This window comes from Lathamus discolor, chromosome 14 (genome assembly GCF_037157495.1).
Source record: "Lathamus discolor isolate bLatDis1 chromosome 14, bLatDis1.hap1, whole genome shotgun sequence".
NCBI classification, from domain to species: Eukaryota; Metazoa; Chordata; class Aves; order Psittaciformes; family Psittacidae; genus Lathamus; species Lathamus discolor.
In genome coordinates, this window is record NC_088897.1 from 7,680,801 (window position 1) to 7,704,434 (window position 23,634).

At 43.3% G+C, this 23,634-nt stretch overlaps 1 long non-coding RNA gene across 1 annotated transcript; it reads left to right on the top strand.

Moving 5' to 3' along the window:
- Positions 1-15,044: 15,044 nt before the first annotated feature.
- Positions 15,045-22,191, top strand: LOC136021866 (uncharacterized). Its single transcript, XR_010615929.1, has 2 exons — positions 15,045-15,191; positions 21,901-22,191. It is a non-coding gene; the product is annotated as an uncharacterized LOC136021866 (long non-coding RNA).
- The last annotated feature ends 1,443 nt before the right edge of the window (positions 22,192-23,634 follow it).

Here is a 23,634-nt window from a genome sequence, read left to right on the forward strand (position 1 = left end):
CTGGTCTCATAATTTAAAGGCGGGGAACCAGAATGTGGTTTGTAGCTCAAGGGTTGGAAGCTTTGTTACAGCAGCCATGGAGGATAGGTGCAGATTATTATCATCATGTTTGATTGAACTGAGTCGCAGGCTGGCTTGACTCGTTTGTGAGGTTATTATCACCTATCTGCAAAACTGCTGCCTGAACCGCAGAAGACTCCAATGGATGAGAGGAGTTGCTGCTCTGGAGAAATTGCGTAGTGGTCACAGTGCATAATAAAAGCTATCCAAAGATATCCTACCTGCATAGCTGTGTGGAATTGGGTTTTAACACAGGAGTTGGGAGGGAGCCCCAAGAGATGGTGGCACCAGGTACTGCTGTGAGTTGCCTTGAAGTCTGGTGTGCTGGTAAGATGGGAAGGAAGGTTGTGTCTGAGATCCTTGAAGATGAAGAAAAATGCAGGCTCTAGGGATGATGGAGCACAGTGAAAGCCAGCCTGGCTGTGGCTCAGCACTGATGTAAGTGGCAGCCTCCAGCCCCACTTACTGCTGAAGGTACTGGCAGAAAATCTGTTGGTCTATAGCATCTACTCTGCTTGATCATGTGGTTCTGGCTATAGTAATTAATTGAAACACAGTGGAGAAATCAATTTTCATCTTCCTAAATGGAAAGCACCTTCTAGGCCAGGAAACTGTTACCCATCTCTCATGTGAGCTCTGTTCTCCAACTCATTGATGCTATTGTGTGAGTATACATATGCTCAGTCTTTCTCCCATTTCATGCTTGAGCTCCTGGTTATAAAAGGCACACACTAGTACAGCGTTGCTTTCCAAGACTGAGCAGACTTCACGAAGGAATTCTTAGAACAAAAAAGGCATGGAAAAGGATTAATGAAATGCTGAGCTTCAAAGACAGCCAAAAAAGTCAGGGCGTGCCAAGTGTTGCAAGGTCTGGCAGTGAGAAAGGAGCAGGGTAGTGAAGGAGCTATAGGAAGATAGCACTGCAGTGTAAAACAAGCATTTGTTGTGCAAGCATGGTGGGTTAGCAATGACTTGCACTGAACCACTGAAGTTTCATGCAAGCACCAGGGTTAAAGATACGTACTGTCACTTGCTGGATCCTCTGTACAAGTTGGTCTGTACAACTTGGGTTGTTTAGGAAGCAGGTGGCAATTATGGAGCTCCTGCAGCCAGAAGGGTGGTGAAGGGACATTTAACAGCGTGGGCTGCCTTTTGTTTTTGAAGGACCTACTGATCTGCTGGATGTCTTGGCAAGAATTGCAGCTCTTTGTGGCTATTCCTCTTCAGCAGAATGAAGGGTGCTGGGCTGGGTGTTCTGGTCCTTCATCTGCTTTCCCTGCAATGGTGCAGAGGTGCTCAGTGTTTACTAATGGACTAACTTGTGATCCCCATGGGTGTGCTCTGTGTGTGCTTGCTGGGCTTGTCCCCAGCCCTGTCCGCTGCTGCTTTGTCAGAAATACAGCATGAGTTGTGAACTTGAAGGATTGTTTTCTATCTGGGCTACTTGAGTGCTCTAATTTGTCAAGTGTTTGCCACTGGATCGTGGCCTTGCCTCAAGGCTGACACTGACAGAACTATTTGAGGGTGTGCATACAAGTGTATGATTTTATGCTTTTAATCTATTTGATTTAGAAGATCATAGATCACAGAATGGTTTGGGTTGGAAGGGACCTTCAGGATTGTCTAGTTCTTGCCTCCCCCAAGCATGGCCCAGCTGTTTCCATCCAGTGGTGCATCTGACTTGCAGCATGTGTGTCAGATTCAGTCATTTCCACTCGAATGGAAACTAGTTTTGGGAAACACTTGCCTGTGAGCACATCTGAAAGTATAATTATAGCACATAGGGAGACCTTGTGCTAGAACTGAACCTTTGCTGATAGGCAATGAATAATGACTGTCCTTTGAAGACTGTGCCTATCCTGTTCTCTTTGTCGTGGTATCTGTTTTAAGATCAGTTTGTGGTATTCGTAGTAGTTGGCATTTCTCATCCTTGGAGCCTTTCAAGTCTCATCCCTTCAGTGCAATAACCACTTGGACCTTTTGACCTGTGCTTTAAGCTACTCTTGAGGTGTTCCAAGGAGGTAGTTTAGGGAAGAAATATGTTCATTACAGTCACTGATGCTCCATTTTTCTCTGCATATGGATACTGTAGTAATTGCACAATAGCAAGAGCTACAGATAAGGTGCCCTGTGATCTTAAATGAAGCTTTGGGTGTCTGAAGTACACAAGGCTGTTGCAGTGGTGCTTAGGGGTTTGCAGTTACCTTCAGCATATTTACCACATCCAAAGTAGGGCAGATGAGTAGTTGTCACAAGAAGACATTTTCATCTGACATATAGCGATGTACCTGTTCTGCTTTTGTCTGTTGCTCAAGACTATTTGTCAGTTCATCACAGTTCAACTCTTGCCTTGCTTTAAGCATATATTCATGTGATCCAATGCCTGTGAAAAGTTTTGCATAACACTTGGCAAAGTCCCTGCCTGTAGCCACTTCCACTGCTGCTGGAGGCTCTGGCTGAGCAATCCTGCTGTCCTCAGGAGGAAAGGGTGCTACAGGCAGCAGCTCAATCGTCAGAGGTAATAAGGCTGCAAAGAGGCTTTTTCTCTTTTGTTGGGGGTGGGGGTAGGAATGATATTCCAAACAATTACATTCCACTCAGGAATGGGTTCTAGTGGTGCAGGATGCACTGACCAGTGGAGTGTGGGTCTTCTCTACCATCTTCCACTGCACACTGGTGTGGAAACAGTATAAATGCTGCACTGTTAAGCACTTGAATCAGAGCTGGTCTTTCGCACTGTAAGGCTGCCTGAATAGGCTGTTTTCCTACAGCCCTTGCATATGGCTTGAAACCTGAGTCTGGTCCAGGTGTAGGTACACTTGACCATCTTGAGATTTGCCGTTTGGAGATCTGGTTTCTCTGTGCCTTTTAGAGTAGTGGTTCTTTCCATGCAGTCATCAGTATGCTGCTATGTCACCTCCCAAATGCTTTTCATCTTTTCAGCTGTGCCTGCTACTTCAGCCTTGCAAAATAGCTTAGATCTTTGCCACTGTTCCAGCTGATCCGTATCCCTACGGATGATTTTGCATTTCAATGTTGTAAAAATTCAAAGGGGACTTCAACTTGCTTTAGCCTTACCTTCTGCTCACAACTCATCTCTGGGAGGATACCAACTGAAGCAGAGTGAACCCTGGCAGGTAATAAGGCTGCAATCAGAGAAGGCAAAAAAATGTTCTCTCCAAAATCTCTTCTGTTGTTCTCCTTTCTCTGAGGAAAAATGTGTAAATTGGCAGATGCTGAACCTGAGCCCTTGATTTTACTCCCTCTCGCCTTCTTGGCATAATGGGAGTGATGGGCCAAGCTCCTGTTTGCTGCCTGCTTTGCTGAAAGAGTGGCATGTATGGCCTTGTGAAACTAGCCTGGGAATCCACCCATACGCAATGTGTCTGCTCATCTGACACATGGTGTTCTTGTAATGAAGTCTGTGCCAAGGTAGACTGCCTGAAGAAGGGAGTTGGAGCAAAAGGGAGTTGGAGCAATTGCTCGACTTGATCTTGGCAGGTCTCTACTCACTGCTTTCCTTTTTTATACTTTATAAGGGCATGTAGTGATAGCACAAGGGGGCTGGTTTTAAACTGACAGAGGGGAAACTGAGACTAGATAATAGGAAGGTCTTCCCTGTCAGGGTGGTGAGGCGCTGGCACAGGTTGCCCAGAGGAGCTGTGGCTGCCCCATCCCTGGCAGTGCTCAAGGCCAGGTTGGATGGGGCTTGGAGTGACCTGCTCCAGTGGAAGGTGTCCCTGCCTGTGCCAGGGAATCGGAACTGGCACTTTAAGGTCCTTTCCAACTCAAATCATTCTATAATACAAAGAATGGACAGGGCAAGTGAGAGAGATAGTGGGCCACTCCACTCAAATGAAATTTTCATGTAGTTTGGAACACAGGCAATTGCAGCTCTATACATTTAGAAGATTCAGAGAATCAGTAGCAAGTGCATTTGGATTTCCCCCTGTGCAGTCCTAAACTTTTCCTTCTTTCTCAGGAGGACACAGAGGTAGCATCTGCTGAAAATACTTGCTTATGAGCAGGCAATCTGCTAAAGAAAGCAAGTCTCTTTTTTGACTTTATTTACATCTTTCTCTATGTAGTGTTGTGTGAGACTGTTCTCTGTGGAGAGCTTGTGGTTTCTTTGGCAAGAGAGGACTTGACAAATGTGTAGTCCTCTTAAACAAGACAACTGGGTTTAGAAACAGGAGCCTTTTGATCCACAGAAGAGACAGATTCCACCCACCCTCTGCCCCCCACCATTGCATTCTTGGGTTAAATTGCAAGTCTCATGGATGTGTTCCGAGACTTGGCTTTGAGCAGTCCATATTAATTGAAAAAAAATAAGAAAGAATAAAAAGATGACAATGAAGTTTCTGTGCCTTTTCCCCCCTTCCACCTTTCCTTTGACGCACTGGTGACGGTACTATATTTCAGTTGTTAGTAAGGATATGGCCAGTGACTTACCTTGTGTTGAACGCAGAAGCTTTAGGCAGCTTAGGTGGGAGTTTGTGGCTTTTCTGTGAGGCAAAGCTGCTTTTCACAGCGGCAGTGTACGCAAATAAAGCATTGGGGTGTTTTTGCCACTGCTATTCTACCTCACATTTAGCACCTTACATCCTCTCTCTACCCTCTGACTTACAAAACGTGTTGTCTGCATGGTTTCTGCTGCAGTGAGTCTTCATTTCAATTGCAAACTGTGGCTATTAGTATTCCATAAATAACCATTTAGGCACTTGGGCTTCTCAGTAAAAGGAGAACTTAAAACGCGTCTGGACGTGATGCTGAGGTTGGATGTCTCGGGAGAGCCTGTGATTTTGCCCAGAGGCTGTCAAATTCTGTCAGTGACCTGAGCGTATTTTATAATTGCCCCCAATATTCTTCACACACTTTTTTTCTCTTTGTAACAAAGGCAGCCTTTGAACTTGCATTTTATTCTATGCTTTTGTTTTTTCCTTTTTGGGCACTAAAAAGCAATACAGAATGGAGTGGTTTCTTTTCAGGGAGCTATCGTGGCTTGTACCATGGGGACTTTTAGACCCTGCAGGTTGGGCTGAAGGCTGGGTGCTGGGAGGGAACCCACTGCTCCGCTTGGCCTGTATTCTCAGGGACCATCCTCTGGCTCTGTCTTGTTTTCCCTCCATCTATCCTCTCTTCTTGGCTCCAGTTCATCCCTATCAAACAAGCATGGATAAAGCTGGACTGCAGCAGGGTCAGTTCAGAGCAGCTCACTCTGCTGAGAAGAGGAGCAGTTGGTACTCACCATGGCTGAAAAACATGAAGGATTTTGGGACACACACACGGCCAATACATCTTGCTAGGATCTTCTCTGGGTGTTTTGAGAATTCTCAGGATTAAATGGGGCTTTCCAGTTGCCCTCCCTGTGAAGGAGGGTGGCCTCGCTCTTGGCATGACCGTGGTTTTAATGCAGAGAAGTTGTTTTGGTTTTCTTCTTTTCAGGTTTTCTCCTCATAGTTGAATGGGGCTGGTTCCAACCTAACTTTATAACAAAGCCCTTCTGTCTCTTGTGAAGTGCTGAAGGCATAATCACTGCTTTCTCATTTAAATTCTGAAATTGCCTTTCAAATCTTACTTTTTCATTTCTTTTGTGAAAGTCTTCTGTGGCCTTTTGAGGGATGAGCAAACAGGGTTTCAGTAGCACAGTTTCAGTAAAAGGCTATAACTTGTTCCCTGTGAATTTACAGAATTTACATAATCCAAAATCGTGGCATTGAAAGAGTAACCACGTAACTATGCTTAACTTCTGTCAAGTTGGAGCTGTATTGTAGAATCCCAGACTGGTTTGGGTTGGAAGGGACCTTAAAGCTCATCTAGTTCCAACCCTCTGCCATGGGCAGGGACACCTTCCACTAGAGCAGCTTGCTCCAAGCCTCGTCCAACCTGGCCTTGAACACTGCCAGGGATGGGGCAGCCACAGCTTCTTTGGGCATCTTGTGCCAGTGCCTCACGACCCTCACAGGGAAGAGCTTCTGCCTAAGAGCTCACCTCAGTCTCCCCTCAGACAGCTTGTTGAGGAAGTGGTGGTGGTTCTGGGTGGGGGATGTGGTTTACTTGTTCACTCTTAATGGTTTGCTTTAGTTTTAAAAGCTGTGCTTCGGTGAAAAAAGCAAGGCACCCCTCTGATCTGTTCTACCTGGGTTGGTCCTGTGCTGGAGGGCTGTTTCCGTCATGGAGAGCCACCATGCTCAGCTGGGACAGACCGAGGTTCATGGCCGAACCCCATGAGTAGCACCAGGGAACAGCAAGAGGAATGGGGAGCAGACCTGCAGCCCAGCCTTGGAGTAGGGAGCACTGACTGTTGGAGAGGCTGAGAAGGTGATAAAGAGAGAGGATCCCCTTTGTTTATCCCTACCTCCCTCTTCCCATGTTCACCCAGGAATGGCAGTACTTGTTTTCTGACCCTTCTATTTGCATCTTTCACACTTGGTGTGTTGAAGTTTCTGTTGTTGCAGAACTGAACTTGCTTTGTGGTTATATTTTTCCCCTCCTCAGCTAGCTCTGGAGACTTTGTGCTCTTCTGGTATTTTTACTGTGCTCACTTTAAAGGAGAGGTGTAGGCAGATCCATCTCCCAGCTCTAGTTGACGCAGGATACTTTCACATAAATCAGAGCATCAAAGTGTGTTTGCTATGGAGGAAGGTTTGCTTTTTGATTATACTACCTTATTACCAAATGCATTGCTCTCAGGCAAGTGTGGGGAACCTTTTCCTTGCTAAGGGCTGTATAGACCTTTCAAATAACTTTGACAAGCTATACATTAAATCACACAGCTGTGGTTTTTACCCCTTTTGTTACTATTGACTAATTTTGCTGTGGGCTTTATGAAATAAGGAGCTAGCAGTAGTCAGCCAGAGGGTTCCAGATGCACCACATCAGCTTCACAAACTAATAAGCTTTCTCTTAATAGTGTCTATAAAGCTGATGCTGCTGGAGCTGTAATGTCGTTTCTCAACTTGAAGTCAGATGCTGCCACAAACGCCTGCCATGCTTTCCAGCTGTGTCAGCCACTGCAAAGCAGCTCTGGCTGGTGGAAGTGTTGGTAACTGAGGGTGTCTTTTGTCAGAGGATGGCCAGAAAATGCCACTGAGCAACAGCCCAACCAGGTCCCAGTTGCATGCATGCAGCAGGATTTGGAAACTGCGAAAAACAGATTTCCTTGTGAATATAAACTAAAATTTGGCAGGTGTCGTATGGGCCATGGGAATTCTTTAGGAGAGTCTTAAGTGATGAAATCAAAGGACTCCAGCTATGGCAAAGCTTTGCTATTAATGGCCAAGTTAGAGGCACTGAAATGATTCATCTTTTGAGGTAGTAGTGTCTTCATCACTGATGGCTCATCATCAAAATGCCTTTTGGGAATGGGGTACTGTGGCAGTTGACCCTGTCCAAGGCCAGGGAACAGATGAGTCAAACTTACTCCCTTCCTGTCCCCTTTCCTGATGTGCCAGGAGCTGCAACTTTGAAAAGTAACAGTGGTCTAACGCATCCTCTCATGGTGCATACTGCCTCCAACCCTCAGCTTTTTTCCCTTTGACAAAGAGGATTTTGAGGAATGGCAGCGTAGTGGTTGCAGTGATGGGAGCTACAGCAGTGAAGGCATCCTAGGCCATGGGAAGGTCAGCAGTGCTGTTTGCTTTCATGGAGCAGTGCTTCAGGGTCTGAGACTCTGAAGGGACTTGTTTTGGTGAAGGCATTTCTACTGATACCAAATCTTAAATGTCCCCTGGCACAACTTGAGGCCGTTTCCTCTTGTCCTATCACTTGTCACTTGGGAGAAGAGACTGACTGCCACCTCGCTCCCCTTCTTTCAGGTGCTGTAGAGAGCTGTAAGATCACCCTTCTTTAAGGTTTTGAGAGTTTACAGCTTATTAGAAATGTGGTTCTGAGTGAGGTCTGTAAGTGCTATGTTAGAGCTTATCTCCATCAAACTTTGAGGGAGATGTCTCCCTCATGTCACTGGCACTTTATATGAGGGAGGGAGTAGGAAAACTGCTACTGACAGCATATAACAGTTTTTGCAAGCAGTTAAGGAGGAGATAGCTTTTGGCTCTGGAGAGAGTAAACAATTAGAAAATTATGGTCATTTGACAACAGAAAATCTATTTTTTGTCATTACTGTATATTGCAGAGATCAGTAAATGAGACTGTTTAAACCTTGATCAGTCACCAGCCCACGCAGGCTTGCTTTCTTTCCTCTTTCTCTTCATTTAATTTCACTGCTGAGATTGACAGCTCCAAGTATGAAAGGCTTTAAATAGGTGATCATTCCCATCTCAAGGATTTGCCTGGCTTTTTAGTTTTCAAATCTCATTTCAGAGCACATTGCATTAAAAGACACAAAATTACCAAGCACTTTAATTACTTTTTTATATACAACCCGTTCTTACCCGTTGCTGTTGCTTACAGACTCTGAGACACAGGGAAGTGCAGTAGTTTACTGGTGCAGTTCCACGTTCCCTAATGGCATTATGCTTCAGAACATGAAGAGAAGTTACCCAGCTACAGCCATGTGAACTCTGGGAAGCACAATGCAGCTTCTGGTGCCAGAATTACAGCTCACTGTAGGACTCTTCCTTTGAGAGTATCTCCACATCTGAAGAGCACTGAAGGGCCAGCTGGAGCTTGAGCTTCTTTTGTGGAAGAGAAGAAACCCATCATTGATTTGGGATGAAGATGAATGGATTGCATTATACTTTTAGGCGTTGCTCTTAACGCTGTCAACGTTGACTTACTCCTGATGTAAAGTGTTGTTACTGGGCTGTGCAAGAGGGCAGAGCAAAACGGAGTGAGGGATAAGTGTACAAAGTTTCTAATAAGAAAGGTTGTTGATGAGGAAAGAATTGTTGTTTCTAATTGGAATGGATGGTGGGATCTTCCCATGGAAATTACCATTTCTAATTGACTGTAGGAGAGTGCTGGTTGTGGCTTTCCTGCACTGGGGTTGCTAGGGAATGTTGCTAGGCAACTACTCAGTGACGGAACCGACCTTTAAGATAAATATATGTATTTTTTCCCCATTTTGATGCTGGAGAGCAAACCTTTATTTTGTCTCTTGTGCTGGCCTTTCTCTGGGCACTAGGAGCTGTTTGGGCATGGACAGTGCTAAATAATAGTCTACTTAAGATTTGGTAAAGCTGTTTTGTAGGCGCAACCTTTTTGTGTGTTCTCAGGAGCTCAATTTCTCTCTTGCAATGTGAGCAGCAAAAGTTGACAAATAATGGCTTGAATGATGTATCTGATGAATTTTGTGATCTTTATTGAATGAATCATTGAAGAAATATTCTTCACTGTTCACGCAGCTACCAAGAGGCAGGCAAGGCAGAAGGAGAGCAGGAAAGGACTGTGATACAGTATGACAAATAGGATTTTAAAGGGCTCATGTTGATCAGGCCTTCTCATAAGAAGCCTGGTGGCACAGCCCAGAGCAGCCGCTGGTTCCTTTGGGAGTGTTTTCCTTTTACCAGCTGTCTTTGAAGCAAATCCCTTTGTTTATTGTCATGTTCAAATGAATCATGCTCATAATTTTTGGAATGCTTTTGCCTGTCCAAAATGAATTATCACATGTTGTGGGTTTTTTCCAGGAGAGCAGTTTGAATACTCTGGAAGGCTCATAATTTAAAAGTTCCTCTAGTTAAAGACAACTTGCAGAAAGCTATAGAGAGAGTCTAGTTTTAAACTCAGCTTGAGGCTGAATGCTCAAAATGCAGAGGCTTGCTGAGAGAATACAGTGCAGCAGTATGGGCCCTGTCTTTTGTCTACAGTCTTGTCAGGGAGCTGATGGGGAAGACCAGCTTCTGCTCCATGGAAGTGCACAGGCAGAGGTTTGCATCCCTCAGTGATGGGCTGTGTGGCCTCTCTACAGCACAAAACAGTGGGAAGGAGGAGGAGGATGCTGAAAACTGAGGCCGAGCAAATTGGTTTGTTGCTAGGAGCTGGATGGTGCTGTTCCCATGACCAGCTCACAGGAGAATGGAGAAGTAAAGGCACAGGAAAGTGTGAACCACCTGTGAGCACCTCAGAAGAAGGAGAACAGGCTGCAGAGGAGGAAGAGGCAGGTTTTGCCTGGCTGTGAATAAGAATACTCACTGTCCATCTCTAAACTTCTCGGTAACTTCTCAGCTGTCCCTGGACTCTTGTGTAACCAGGCTTGGAGGATGCTGTGCTTGCTTTCAAAACTGTTTTTGACATTCTGCCTCAGCCCTGCTGAACTTTAGATCTCTTCTTTCCCCAGACATTGCCCCCCCTCTCTCATATCCACTCTGTGCAGTGACCAGACCTGAGTTCTCATAGTGTGTCGCAGACACCCAGCTGAGGCAATGCTTGTTTTGAAATAAACCCAGATATCTAGCACTGTTCTAATTGAAATAACCCGTTTGTTCCAAGCTTTAAGTTAGCTGATAGGGATTTCCCAGTGCCTGCGTCTGCTGTGCTTGTTTCCAAGGAGGGTGTCCTGTCTTGCAGGGTTGTAAGCAGGCAACCTAACTGGCAAATGAAGATGCTTACCTGCTCAAAGAGTCACCATAGCTTCCTCTTGCACCTTTCAGAGGCTTGTAAGATCCCTATGCATTATGGGCTTTTGCTGTTTGAAAAGGCTGGTGTGTATTCTATTGTTGTTTGCTTGAAGAAAATGACCTTGCTATAAAAGAGGCTAAATATTCCCACCTGCTCTCAGAAATGCAGAAAGCTTATTGTTCTGCTCAAAATTTGTAAATGGAACTAAAGAAATAGCCACTACTGTTGGACAAAGCTTTAGGGCAGTACTTCACTTTCCTTATCTCCTCAAGTGATGAGAGTGGTAATAATGTCGTGTAAGATAAAGATCTAAGGGAGTTGAAGCTGGAGAGGCACGTTCATGTCTGGGTACAAATAGCCTCAGGTTGTACCTGTTCAGCAGCAAAGGAGTCCTGACTCTGGTGAATGATACTGCAAGAAGAGGATTATTCTGAAAGTAGAGGTTTATCATGTCTTTGTTTGTCAGGGATGTCAGATTCTGCAGAAATCCTGGCTTTCTGGATTTCTTCTATTTCACTCTTTGCAAAATTCTTACATTTTCCAGGTTTGTTTGGAGGTAAGTAGTTTAAACTTGAAGTTTTGTTAGTGAACACCACCAAAGGAAACCTGGCATGTTCTAGTGGGAAAAATCTGCATCAATTTCTCCCTTTCAAAATTGTTCCACAGAAAGAAAGTAAATGACACTTTTTGCCACTTCATTATTCCTGATCGGTGGCACCTATAACAACAGCAGGTTGTTTTCAGTCCAACTAACTGAAGAATCCTGAGCTTGTGATTCCTTAAGTGACCTAGAAATAACCTGGATCACCTGAATCTGTGGGATGGGTGTTATGGAGGAAACCACAGGGGCCCACATCTGACTTCCACTGCTGTATTGAGAGCACTTTGGCCTAGAGGCAGTTGTGTGGGGAGAGATGATGTTGTGCAAGTTGTGCTGATACCTTTAGTCCTCTCTTTCTGAGGCTGCATTTAAAGGAATGGCAAAGTGAGAGGCTGCAAATAGGTGACACCCTTGAGCTTTACCCTATGTTCAGTTCTTCACCACTTTGAGGTTCACTCCCAGCCCTGTTGCTGTACCAGCTCTCCAGTGCTGCTGCTGAATTCAGCCCTTCCCCCTGCCTTGCCGTGCTTCCATACCTTGAATGTCTGTGCTGGTTTCCACCGTGGTGCTCTCCCCAGCAAGGTAGGATCCTCCTAGTGAGTAAGCTGTGATGAGGCAGACCTATGTAAAGCAACCCATGGAGCTATTGCTGTGTTTCAGGTAGCTGTGCTACCTCAGAACACACAGGGCTGCCCCAGAGGGCTCTGTGGCAATTCTTTTGCTTAGGCTTTGAATACCCAAACCCTGAACCCCCTTTGGTACTCAGAGGACTAGTGAGGGCTTGCAGGGCAACACCATTTTCTTTAGCCTCAGCCCTGGTGCAGTCTGTGTTCCAGCAAGGTGTTCTCTGAAATTAAAACAAGTCTGTAATAAGTTTAATAGGATTAATGAGTTTAATATCTCCTGACAAACTGAATCCATCAAGATAGTAAAAGAGAGAAGTTACTGGGCAATTAAATTGTTTTAGTCTTTAGACAGGGTCTTTAATGATCAATTGGTATGCACATACTGCCTGATACTGTGTTTTAATACTAGATGATGAAATTATTTCCTGCCAAACACTTTAAGTGTGGGAAACCAGAAAATATCTTTAAGCCTAAAACTGTTATTTAAATATTCATAAAAGAATATTGGAAAAATGCTAGAGAGCATATTGCAAACTCCATTTTCCTTTTTAAATAACAAGTCTTGTTAGTTGGAAGACCAAGTATTCGTTTTTCTATTAAAAATCAGAGGGTTTTCAACACTGGATTAGAGAGGCTTCTGGTTTTAGAAGTTCATGCTGAAGCATATCAAATGTAGTGGTTAAAACTGAGAAACTGGCTGCAAGCCTTCAGCTCTAACATCTGTTCAAGACTGAAGAGAACAAGGAAAACTTAATAGCCGTGAACAATATAAGGAAGAGAGTATTCTTTCATTTCTGAATAGGTTTTTCTGTACCACAGTCACTACAGTAACATTTGAACATTTCCCAGTAGTAAATTAAATAATGGGGTTAACATCTGTATTCTTTTGTCTGCTTTCAGACAGCAGAGAACTCGCCTCTCTTGCACAAGTAGCTCTCTTCCTCGGACCACACTCAAAGTGGTTGCGTGTCACAGTACGGTGATCTCTTCCAAATGGCCTTTTTTCTGCCTGTTTGCTTTTGATACAGTTGTTCACAGCCCTGTGTGAGGAGGCAGAGCAAACGTGGAGTGAAGAAAACAGGTAGGACTGGGAGGCTGCTGAATGTAAGTGCCTGCACCAGCATCTGACTCAAACCTGAGCAGCACCTCCCAAAACCAACCTCTGAGCAATGTAAGAGGGCTCCCACGTGCTTCATGTTAATGCTTCTCATAAACATAGAGCCCCACACGCTAAGCAGAAGAGACAAATGTATGCTAAAAAGCATCATATTCTGTAACGAGATATCCACAGTCATATTAGGCTGTAAGAGGGGAGAGCTTTGAAAAGGTGAAGTAAAATGACTGTGCTGTTACCAGTAGTTGTTTCCTTATAACTTCAGGGATAAAGGAAGTGTAATGACCCCCTAATGTCCTCAGCAATCTGCTGAGGTAAGTCAGTAATACACAGAGATGCTGCAGAGCCAATTTACTGCAGTTTGTGTGCTACTGATGGGTAAGAAGTTCATAGTGCTTTTATTTTTTGGCTTTCTCTTCAATCCCCAGGAAGAAACTTCAATGACCTGTATCCAGAGAGCGTGTAATAACTTATTATAATGCATCATGTTGATATTGTTGAGCCTGTGTGGAGAAATATTTTAGGAAGCATAGCTGAGGAAGTTAAACATTTTTTTTCATGTCCACAAGGGACTCTCTGGCCTCTGGAGAGGATGTTTCCTGGGTTAAAACTGAGACACGCTTTGGATGTATTTGGATAATGTTCGTTATACAGACTCTGTGACTTGCTTATGAATGAGCATGGAAATTAATCTCCTTCTTAAGAGGATATATAGATTAGGGGAAGCTTGAGAGATTATTATATCCTGTTTGAGAACGTATCAAGTGAATAGAGCTTAATAGCATTCATAATGATGTACTTCTGTCTGACATTAGCATAATATACCTGTATAGGAACTTAGAAATCTATTACTTCATTAACAAAGAGCATTCACACGTTTACTGCAATGCTTCAAACTGTCACTTTTAGCTATGGCTAAAAGTACAAACGAGGCAGTTGGATTTTTGACTGAAGGCAGCTGAATATGTTGCTAATTAAGTCTGTTGTATTAATGTGTCTCTCTCAGAGTCATTTTGGGGTGAAACTCTTGTTTAAAGGCTGTAGTCACACAAATGAGCTATGGAAGGAAAAAGCAGGATATGTTCATTTGCCTAATGAGGGAAGGGCAGCTCCTTGGCTTCATGGATGAACAGCAGCTTCTTCTTCAGTATGTTAACTGAAGATGGGAAACCTGGGATAAATGGACAGATTTATGACTCTATCTATGAAAAAAATAATGGATAGTCATCACTATTTGACCTGCATCTTCTTGTACTCCGTTAATTGTTACTTCTTGTGGTATTGTCAAAACAACATCTACAGAAAAAATACTGAATTAAGAGTTGCTCAAAATGCATTCAGTAAATGTTGACACTGTCTTGGGTTTCCTCTGCTCCTTTATTCAATACCTAACTGAAATATTAATTAACATCTCCAATTATGACTTCATCTCATAGTTAAGGGTCTGCATAGCTGGGAATTGGTAACTGTTGGGGAAGCAGCCTCTCGAATCCCTTTGGATTTGTTTTCCCTTTTAAAATCGCAAACAGTGGCGGTGTTGACCTACATAGCCTCTGAGGTTTATTTTTTTTAACCTGAATTCTTCAAAGGCTATTAATTCTGGCATCCTCAAAAATAAATTAGTGATCCATCAGTAAAAATGACATTAGAAACAACATTATTTCCCATAACATTAATAATCACTTTTTGGATGTGATTTATTTTTGTAACAATTACTGTGAAGTCTCCTGGAAGATCTATTTCTATGTAGTTAATGTAATATACATGTATGCAGTTTTCCATTTTAGTGCCTATTGATTGCTTCATTTTTCATCTCTATTAGGCTATTCTTATCATTTCCTCTGGGCTTTCACAGGTGGCAGACATCAAGGGAAAATTGTAGCAGCATGTCCGATGGGAAATGGAAAAAGGCAAATAGATCAGAGTTTAACAGAAAGGACTGAGTTAAAGTGCACTTGCATCAGGAGATTTGAAACTGCTTTCAAACCTTTCAGAGATTTGAAAGGATTTTATTGAAGTAACTTTGCTTTTATATGTTTTATCAGGATATGAATTCTAATTGTGAGTGGAGTCCTTGTGCCTGTAAGAGAAGTGTGTTCCTTCTGCTCTGTTTGCAACCTCTAAGGTCAAAACGTTGCCAACCTGACAGTATTTCTCACTATTAACTGAAAACTGAGGTTCAAGTTCACTGGAATTCCAGTGAATCAGTTCCTCCTGGGGAAAATGGCTCTCTCAGCACCCTTGGGTGCAGCATCTCTGATTCCACGGGCTGGTAAGTAAGCCCTGGCTTCATCCCACTCACTGCTGGCTGTTCTCCTCCAGAGCCCAAAGGACTGGGAGGACTTGGTGGTGGTAATAGCGACTCGGGGGGTCAGGTTCCAGCTCAGGGAAGTTATAGCAGGCTGGTTCCTAAAATTCCAATTTGCTCCTTCAAATGGCCAGGGTTGCAAGGCACACTAGCATCAAAATATAAGAGAAGGTATGTTCACTTGTATCCAGCAGATGCGAACTGTGCCATTTCAAAACAAGAAGGAACAAATACAACTGCAGTCTAGAGCCTTGCAGTTAACTGCCTCCTCTCTACCTTCTCTTCTCCTGGCAATGGTGAGCTCAGAGGGACAAGCTCTGTTTGCAGGTCAGTTGCTGCAATGTGAATTCCAGCTGTGAATTTATCTTCACAGCTCTGAGTAAGATAATTAATTATCTTCTCATTGCTATATCCTGAGTGCCACAGTATGTAGGTGTTTATAGGACAGGCTGAGATAATGTAGTTAATTTATGTTTTGTTGACAGTAGTAGTTATAAGTTTCTGTTTTTTTATTTGTGCTTTTACAAGTACTTGACAAAGCAGAGTCAGGTGCAGGATTTGGCCTCGGTTGAAGAGTGCAGGAGCAAAATCAGAGCAAAGGAGCTGATACCTGATCCTCTAAGACTACATTATTCTGCTGAGATCAAGGGTGTTGATCAGGAGTATGGGTGAGAAAACTCCCAACCAAACTTGTACACAGCTCCAGTTAAATCTCCATCCTAAACCAGGTGACTAAATTTGGTCTGTACATAGCGTTGAGAGAAATATTATAGTGCATGTTTCACCCAAACTATTTCAGGAAGTGCCAGTATTTGGATGAATGCGAGTAGGGAGAAAAATCTGATCTACCTGCTCTCTGAATTTCAGTTTTGTCACAGAAAACACTAGCATTGGAATAGATAAACCAGGGCATTCATGATGAATACAAGACTTTCAGGGGTGCCCATGAAGGGAGTTATCAGATACCCAATTAACCTTTAGGGAAGGATTTGCATACCTGACTCCTGTAGCCTACTTTGAAAATCCTACTAGCTCTAACTATTCTGTAATGAAGACCTTTGCAAGTTACATGGCAGAAGTCTTATGCCCTTTTCATTTCATGCATTTCTTCTCTTAGTGCAAGCAGCAAAACATTTTGAAGAGGTGTTTCCCTGTGAATAGTAACTTGGAGGTTCTATTTATGCCCTTCCAGAAAGATCAGCTTAAAAACTCCCCTGCAAGATTAAACACTGGGGCAAAAGCAAGTATTAAACAAATGGCATAAAGGATAAAAGTTGAATTATTTGAATTAATTTAAAACTCTTGATTGAATACTGCCCTCTGCTCGTGATCTGGCACTGTAGGTGCTTTCCACCTCCTCCACTAGCACTTCACATTCAAGAAAGCTTTCCAAGGCCACTAGCTCCCACTATCTTGGTGGGGGAAAAGACTTCTAGGGCCAAAACCTTCGAACTGAGAAGAAGAAAAAGAAGTTCATAACTTGTTTCACTGTGGCCTTATCTTCTGTGAAAGAAGATAATACCTTGATCATCCAGTGGCCCTGCAGGCTCTCTAGCAAGCTACCACCTAGGACATTTTTGATAAAGGATTTATTATTAGATATTACAAGTTTCGCAAGCTGTTCCTCAGACTATTTTGGCCTGTTTTGTATTACTACTACAGTCAGCCTGCCTGAGTGGTACATGGTGCTTTCTATTTTGGGCACAGCTTCACCTTCTTGAAGCCTCAATGTAGTGTGTTTATGTGACCTTTCTGCCACCTGCAGGGATCTTTGCTTTCTCCTGCACTTCTGAGGTGTATGGGGGTTTCTGAACTTAGTTCAACTTGTTCTTTGTTGCAAAAAGAGTCTCTCACTCTTCAGTTAATCCAACATGGATCTTGAATTTAAACACACAAGGATCTGTGGCCTCATGTTGTTCTGCATGAACAGGCATGAAGAGCTGGAGCTGCAGTGCTGGCCAGAGCCAGCTCAAGAGTTGCTTTCCCTGTGGCTCCCTAATCAGCTACTTGGTGAAATAGTCATTAGAGCTACTGAAAACATCGGTTCTGGCTTTCTGCCTGGTGTGACATTTACTTGATACACATGGGGGTGTCTGATTCTCCCATTACAGCTGCATTTTTTGGCACTAAGTTTCTTTAGTCTCTCTGAGCACACCAAAGCCATGGCCACTGCCAGCAACAGGCTGTTGTAATATAACCCTGCTCTTGTATCTCGCTTTTTAAGGCCTTGAAGATGCTACTGCTGTTCATGTGTGCAAGATCTGATTCATGTTGAGAACAGGCAGCTGCAACAGGTGTCTTTGCAGAATGAAATAGAATCATAGAATCATAGAATCATAGAATAGTTAGGGTTGGAAAGGACCTCAAGATCATCTAGTTCCAACCCCCCTGCCATGGGCAGGGACACCTCACACTAAAATCTATGGGGGAAACAGTTTTAAAACCCTTAGCTGTATGATGAGTTGGTATGCACATAAGGTAACTTCATTGGATTTCTAACTTCCTACACCTGAAACTACTTCATCCAGGTCCCTGTGAGGTAAGAGCAAGTTCATCTGAAATGCAGATGTCCTCAGAAAGAGAGCTCTTTCCACCTAAGACTGGGAAGGATGAAGCACTGTAGAGCACATTTTTTATGTACCAGCCTTGAAATGCTGATCAAAACTCCTGAGACATCCTTACTCCTTGAGCTGGCTGTGCCATGCATGTCATGTAGATGCAACCAGCCCTTCTAGTATCATTGACTCTTCAAATGTTCACCAATCCTGCTGCAGGAATGTGCCAATTCTAAATGCACAAACCTTACTTTTGTTCCCTCATGTGTCACCCTTTCCCTACGTTTGGTGGGCCTAAAGAGCTTTGTGCTTTCATTTGCTTCGTACTTTTTAAGCACACCTCCTAGAACAGCACGCACATTCCTACCCTATATTTTTGTTGGGTGTGATACAACTAAAGAGGGTTCTGCTGAGGGGCAGCTTATACTTGGAAGACCTGAGGATGAGAACCTTTAAAAGTTGGCTTATTGCTCAACATAAACCATTTACCTTTTCAGTCACTTCCCCAAAGGAGAATACACTAAGAACCTTAAGCTTGGCTATTTCTCTGGAGCAACTGAAGACATCAAATGCCTGGCACCTTTCTAGGCTGTTCCCTGTGGCAGTCCATTTAGTGGGAAAATAAAACATTTGCTAAAAATCTAGTAGGACAAAGTTGCTGAAGTAAATTTGCTGAGATAAAGCTGGAGTGTTTTGGTGATGAGGCTGAAGGGAGAGCGGAAGAGGAGGGTAAGACACAGGAAAATTAAGGAGGCAAATTGTGTCTTCACTCAGCCAGTGCTGCTTTTGGGAGTGCTGAGAGTGGGAAGTTTTATAAGGACACAGACTCAGGCAAAAAGCAGAGCAATTCAAATATCGTCCATCTCTTTTAGTGATAGTAATTTCTTAGCTTTTATCTCTGTGACTCTAAAAGCACTTAGAAAGCAGTTCGTATCAGTTTTCCCCGTTAGCCTGTGGTCATCTTGGAGCTGAACTAGAAGTTGAACTTGAGTGCTGGGTTTGGTGAAATGCTCGTGTTAGGGTCTTTGCCAGCCTTTGTCCCTGGGATCACTGGCTGTTGGATACCTGGTGTGCTCCCTTCCTGATGTTCTGCCTCCTTGCTTGTGGCAGGGAACAAAAGGGAGGGCATTGAGAATGGGGATTATGTTGGAGCTTTTGAGCCAGTTTGCTCATTTTTGGGGACTGGGTAGAAAGGTGAGAAGGGCGGGTTTTGTACAGCAAGGCTTTCTTGTGGCTGGACTGATGGCCTTGAAGAAAGCAAGCAAGTCTGGTGAATGACTGTCTCTATATCATTACTGCTTTGCAAGGGCGGTGAGTGAAAAAATCTCCTGAATCCATTGTTATCAGATGATCTTCTGTTACAGGTACTATGTCCTTATTCAGGAGAGCTGTAAGGAAACCCTCGCAGCTGCAATTGTATTCTTGTGTGTCTGAAGTGTAAGCTGGTTGTTTTTGAATGACAGTCAGAAGCTAGTTAAAAACAAAGTGTTTTCAATACAGGAGATAATGTTGCAGTGACTCCAGGCTGCTTAGCCTGTCTCATCTCCAGGATCAAGTTCCTTACATGTAAGGAAACCATTTATGAATCCCACAGACAGGTTCTGATCCTATCAGGGAATTTGGGCAACTCAAAAAAGCTCACAATCAGCGTGGAGAAGTAGGTGTTCTGCCTTTACCCAAGCCGCAGATAAAACTTTAGCCTAGGTATGTGCAATAACACAAATGTATGTCATAGCTGATTTCCCTTTATATCTTCTTATTCCAGTTGACAACAAGAGTCAGATGTACCAGATATGCTTAATCTGGAAAAGTGTCAGCTGTATCATTTTTCTCTCTGCTTTTATATTTCCTGCCCTTCTAACATTCAAACCTGCTGATCTTATTTCTTCTGGCCATCCTTCTCCACGTACTCTTTTTTCTATTTCTGCAGCTTTGTGCAGCTTACTACAAATGCACATAATATAAATATATATAAATGAATGTACTCCTAGCTACCTGCCTTTACTTGCTGCTTCCAGGAGAAAAAGAAACTGCAGTAATAAATGAAGCCTGGTAGGTAGAATGAAGGTGGAAATAAGGTTGCAGAGCACATCATGTCTGGCTGTAGGCTACTTTGTGGCAGATGTGTGTTTATTTTAGAAGTGTCTTAGTTACTGTTGGCTTCCCTTTTACCTCTTCCACACTTAACAAAAATATACTAATAACTTTCATGCAGTAAATAGAAGACTAGCAGTTAATGGCTTTAAAAGAAGATTGGAAGAGAAGCCATTTTTCATACTGAAAATATTGCTAAATAATAAATCTTTCTTCATCACAAATGAGAGCTGAGATCAAAATACTTCAATACTTTTGAGAGGAAACATTTGTAGTTTGAAATGTTGGATTGAAATTTTCTTTTTCTTCTACATTCAATGTGTGAGAGCTTTAATTTTCAGGTTGTTGATTACTTGAAGGTTGGTATAATATAATCTCTGCTCCGGCGGGCAGGGGAAGTGAATTTGTTCTGCTTTGTGTGGTTTCAATTAAATCACCCGTGTAAGTGAGTTTGCACACTCATTTTAACTCCCTCAGGTCTGACTCTAGTAGCGTGGTGAAAGGGTGATGAACCTCTGCAAGGCTGGGCAACAGGTATTGGGATAGTGGAGATGTTGGCTGGTGGCTTGACCAGAGTTTTTTAACCTCACTAGTCTGTCACCATGGTGTTATCCTGATATATTGTTCAGAAAGCATTTGCAGTGGCTGTTTCCTGGAAGGTCAAAGACGATAGACAAATCAGGAACATAGGAAAGGCTGGGGCAGGAAGATGTGGAGGGGTTCAAAGGAAATGGGTCTCAGTCTGATTTCATGCTGGTGTGCCAGCGGCTAGAAGACAGTGAACTCTATCCCAGCCCAAACAGGACAGTTTGGCAGATATTGTGAGGAAATTACAAGGTGTCAAGGTTCAGATCCTTCTGTAGAAGGACACCAGTCAGTAATAGAAAGCAGATCTTGGTGTAACTTGGTGGAAGGAATTGACACATCTCTGGAAAGCAATTGTCTTTGTTCAGATGGGCTGAAAATAGCATGAAGATATAAGACACAGCAAGCAGATGCACTAAAAGGGCAAGACCAAAAGAGTACATGGAGGACCTCAAGTTCAGCCACCCTGCCTGAGCAAGGGGAGCTAAAGCTACACAAGCAATGGGAACACAGGGTTCTTCAGGCTTGCCTATGAGCAGAAGTGTTTTTAGCATCCTTACCCAAACCACATGGAAAACCTCAGCAATACAATCACCCCTCTGAACACTTGTGCCAACACTTGCATGATCTCCTGGTCTCTCTGGCATGAATCATGAACAGGAGAATTTTGTGTTTTTTCTCTCTGAACTTCTCCTCTTTTGCCCCATTCCAGAACTGGAACTGAGCAATTGAAATCACAACGAATACAGAGACTTATATTGAGGGCCATGTAATTTGTTTCTGAATGGAGGGGAGAATATGGATTTTCATGGAGAACTTTGTTGTGCTGGTTTATAATGACGAAAACCACATGTTTACATAAGGAAAAGGAACCAGAGAAGTTGTAACCACTGGTGTTTTGTTTGAAACCTAATTTTTCATGTTAATTAAACCTCTGCAGAGGAAGCCTTATATATGACACTTGGTGTTACAGATGGCATGGGGCGGGGGGGTTCTAAGATCTCTGGTTTGAATTATTACCCCTATGTAATATATTGTGGGCCAACCACGCATGATGATCCTGACAAGGATAAACCCAGCTGGCTCATAGCAGCATAAACCAACATTTATTTCAGCCAGCTATTGAGTGATAGTCCTTTCACTGTAGCTCATGTTGCCAAGTGTGCTTTCCGAAACTCCTGAGGATATTGCTGCATGTTGTCAGGAGCACTGATTTTTCACACTCCTGCTCTTTGTGACTGTCTCAAACTTACCCTTAGTTTCCAGGTGTAAAACTGTTTTCTTCATCATCTAGTAAGAACATTTCGAATGAATGCATATGGTAAAATAAATCTGGGAAGCTCTTCCTGTCTGTTCTGGAGAAAGCTGCATTCCAGACATTGTGGGGTGGGATTGTGAAAGGGAGAGTATTTTGGTGCATGCTGGTTTTTTTTTTTTAGAACAGCTCTAAGAAAGTACATGAACAAGAATGCAGAATTTCAGCTTATGGGGACCAGAAGCTGAAATGGCTCCAGGATCTGTGGGTCAAGAGGAGAACTTTGTGAACTTCTGCATGTAAGACATACTTTCCTAGTCCTGCGCTGTACTTTTCACCTCTCATGAACCGTGCAGAGACCCAAACATGTGCAGTGATACTATAGAGGAAGACAAATGGGGAGGAGTGAACTGATACAGGCAGTGAAATGCTAAACAATCGGGACTGATTGTGAGGGTGCTGTAGCACAGTCTGGTTTGGTTCAGAAGGATACTTCAAACTCTGTGAGCTTGTAAACAGTGCTCTTCCTTCTGATCTTGTTCTTGGCTTGACTGATCTCACTGAAGAGGAAGAGGTGTCTGCTGAACATAGTACAAACCTGAGGAAAGCTGTTTTACAGTAACAGGGAAAGAGGTCTTTTAAAAATATAAATTTATTTCTTGAAGCAAGGCATGTTATTTTACTGCTACCTACACATTTAAGAAATGCACATAGGAAATTTGAGATGAGCTCTTAAGCAGAAGCTCTTCCCTGTGAGGGTTGTGAGGTGCTGGCACAGGGGGGCCAGAGAAGCTGTGGCTGCCCCATCCCTGGCAGTGCTCAAGGCCAGGCTGGATGGGGCTTGGAGCAACCTGCGCTAGCGGAAGGTGTCCCTGCCCATGGTAGGGGGTTGGAACTGGATGAACTTTAGGGTCCCTTCCAACACAAACCAGCCTGGGGTTTTATGCAGAACTCCTTTTGAATTTGAAAAATGTCCTGGATGGAGCCATTGGAAATGTAAACAAGGTGCTGAAAGCTGAATTGCAGATGGAATGTGTGACGAGTCTCTCAGTCCAGGAACATAAATCCACTCCTAGAGAGGGAGGAACAAGATTGCATCAGTTATTATTGCCAATTCCAGGTTTCCTTCTGTTGGCAGAAGAGGGAACTGCAGGGGACAGAACAGGCAAGATTATTTACACTTATCCTTCTTTCCTGTTGATCTGTCCTTGCTCTTCTCTTGAAGACTGAAGTCTTCAGGAGCTCCCATGTGTAAAGCTTATATCATCTTATTGATGGGGGACAAAACCGTTACAGGGTGTAAGCGTTCATTACACAAAGGAGAACGTTAGTGGCTTTGAACAGAAACTGTAGGGTGGCAGCTGGTTGGGTTCAGCTCCTCAGACAACCCATTACTGCCCTATTCAGAGACAGGCAGTTTGTGTTTGCCATTAATGTGCAAAAATCTCCTGTGCTTGGTGGGAGGTGTTTGTCCAAGAGCCAGGACTGAATGTGTTCCTTAAATGAACACTGCTTGATCCACTTGGCTGTGCATCTCCATAAGTCATTTACATAAGTGCACCCAAAATAAATGGCATTTTGATTCCTTCATCACTCTGGAGTTATTGTAACTGAGAAGATGGTCAGAGAAGAGCAGCTAAGAAACTAACAGGAGCCTGAAGGGTTTGATTAATAAGGAAAGTTGCTGTAAGGTGCTGGGGGTGATGGAGGGAACATAATGCACTATAAACATTTGAAGAACAAAAATATGAAGAGGGATTACTCAAGACAGAAGGAAGGTGAAACTGGAGGTGTGGAATAAATGCAAGGAAGAGCATTCCTGACAGCGAGATGTTTCAGGCTGTGAACACAGTACCTCAGAGGGACCCTTAACCAATTGCATGTCTGAAACTCAATTGAATAGACAAGGAATAACAAT